We start from the raw sequence: 3,083 nt of genomic DNA on the forward strand, positions 1-3,083 counted from the left end.
AGAAGGCAAGAATAGAAAAAAAGGGTAAAAAGGAATGAACAAAGTCTCCAAGAAATGTGGGACTATGTGAAAAGACCTAATCTACATTTGATAGGTGTACCTGAATGTGACGAAGAGAATGAATCCAAGCTGGAAAATACCCTTCAGGATATTGTCCAGGAAAACTTCCCCAACCTAGCAAGGCACGACAATATTCAAATCCAGGTAATATAGAGAACACCACAAAGATATTCCTCAAGAAGAGCAACCTCAAGTCACATAATCATCAGATTCACCAGGGCTGAAATGAAGGAGAAAATGCTAAGGGCAGCCAGAGAGAAAGGTCGGGTTACCCACAAAGGGAAGCCCAACAGACTCACAGCAGATCTCTCAGCAGAAACCCTACAAGCCAGAAGAGAGTGTGGGCCAATATTCAACATCCTTAAAGAAAAGAACTTGCAACCCAGAATCTCCTGTCGAGCCAAACTAAGCTTCATAAGTGAAGGAAAAATAAAATCCTTTGTGAACAAGCAAGTACTCAGAGATTTCATCTCCACCAGATCTGCTTTACAAGAGCTCCTGAAAGAGGCTCTACACATTGAAAGGAACAACCAGTACCAGCCACTCCAAAAACATACCAAATGGTAGAGACCATCAACACAATCAAGAATCTGCATCAACTAACAACAACAAAAAAAAAACAGCCAGCTAGCATCAAAATGGCAGTATCAAATTCACACATAACAATATTAACCCTAAATGTAAATGGACTAAATGCCCCAATCAAAAGACACGACTGGCAAATTGAATAAAAAGCCAAAACCCATCAGTGTGCTGTATCCAGGAAACCCATCTCACATGCAAGGATACGCAAAGGCTCAAAATAAAAGGATGGAGGAAGATTTACCAAGCAAATGGAGAGTAAAAAAAGCAGGAGTTGAAATTCTCATCGCTGATAAAATAGACTTTAAAGCAACAAAGATCAAAAGAGACAAAGAAGGACATTACATAATGTAAAAGGATCAATGCAACAACAAGAAGAGCTAACGATCCTAAATATATACGCACCCAATACAGGAGCACCCAGATACATAAGGCAAGTTCTTAATGACTTACAAAGAGACTTAGACTCCCATACTATAATAGTGGGAGACTTTAACACACCATTGTCAATATTAGACAGATCAATGAGACAGAAAATTAACGAGGATATCCAGGACCTGAACTCAGACCTGGAACAGACAAACCTAATAGACATTTGCAGAACTCACCACCCCAAATCCACAGAATATATCTTCTTCCCAGCACCACATCACACCTACTCTATAATTGACCACATAATTGGAAATAAATCACTCCTCAGCAAATGCAAAAGAACAGAAATCATAACAAACAGTCTCTCAGACCACAGTGCAATCGAGTTAGAACTCAGAATGCAGAAACTAGCTCAGATCCACACAGCTTCATGGAAACTGAACAACTGGCTCCTGAATGTTGACTGGATAAAGAATGAAATGAAGGCAGAAATAAAGATGTTCTTCGAAACCAACGAGAACAAATACAAAACATACCAGAATCTCTGGGACACATTTAAAGCAGTCTCTAGAGGAAAATATATAGCAATAAGTGCCCACATGAGAAGCAAGGAGAAATCTAAAATTGAAACCCTAGCATCAAAATTGAAAGANCTAGAGGAAAATATATAGCAATAAGTGCCCACATGAGAAGCAAGGAGAAATCTAAAATTGAAACCCTAGCATCAAAATTGAAAGAGCTACAGGAGCAAGATAAAAAAAAAAGCCAAAAGCTAGCAGAAGACAAGAAATAACTAAGATCAGAGCAGAACTGAAGGAGATAGAGACTCAAAAAACCCTTCAAAAAATCATTAAATCCAGGAGTTGGTTTTTTGAAAGGATCAACAAAATAGACAGACCACTAGCCCCATTAATAAAAAAGAAAAGAGACAATAACCAAATTGATGCAATAAAAAATGATAAAGGGGATATCACCACAGATTCCACAGACGTTCAAACCATCATCAGAGATTATTACAAACAACTCTATGCACATAAGCTAGTAAACCTGGAAGAAATGGATAAATTTCTGGACACTTGCCTCCTCCCAAGCCTAAACCAGGAAGAAGTTCAAACCCTGAATAGGGCAATAACAGGGTTCACAACCGAATTCTACCAGACATACAAAGAGGAGCTGGTACCATTCCTTCTGAAACTATTCTAAATAATCCAAAAAGAGGGAATCATTCCCAAATCATTATATGAGACAAACATCATCCTGATACAAAAACCTGGCAGAGACTCGACAAGAAAAGGAAACTTCAGGCCAATATCCATGATGAACATAGATGCAAAAATCTTAATAAAACACTGGCAAACCGATAGCAACAGCACATCAAAAAGCTTATCCACCATAATCGAGTAGGATTCATCCCGGGGGTGCAAGTCTGGTTCAACATATGCAAGTCTATAAACGTAATTCACCCCAAAAACAGAACCAAAGACAAAAAACACATGATTATCTCAATTGATGCAGAGAGGGCCTTCCACAAAATTCAACAGCCCTTTATGCTAAAAACCCTCAATAAACCAAGTATTGACAGAATGTATCTCAAAATAATAAAAGCTATTTACAACAAACCCACAGCCAGTATCATACTGAATGGGCAAAAACTGGAAGCATTCCCTTTGAAATCTGGCACTAGACAAGGATGCCCTCTCTCACCACTCCTATTCAATATAGTACTGAAAGTTCTAGCCAGAGCAATCAGGCAAGAAAAAGAAATAAAGGGTATTGAAATAGAAAAGGGGGAAGTCAAATTGTCTCTATTTGCAGACGACATGATTGTATATCTAGAAGACCCCATAGTCTCAACCCAAAATCTCCTGAAACTGATAAGCAAGTTCAGCAAAGTCTCAGGATACAAAATCAGTGTGCAAAAATCACAAGTATTCCTATACGCCAATAACAGACTTAAAGAGAGCCAAATCAAGAACGAACTGCCATTCACTATTGCTACAAAGATAATAAAATACCTAGGAATACAACTAACAAGGAACGTAAAGGACCTCTTCAAGGAGAACTACAAG

Source organism: Cebus imitator, unplaced genomic scaffold, assembly GCF_001604975.1.
Source record: "Cebus imitator isolate Cc_AM_T3 unplaced genomic scaffold, Cebus_imitator-1.0 Scaffold347, whole genome shotgun sequence".
Classification (NCBI taxonomy): domain Eukaryota; kingdom Metazoa; phylum Chordata; class Mammalia; order Primates; family Cebidae; genus Cebus; species Cebus imitator.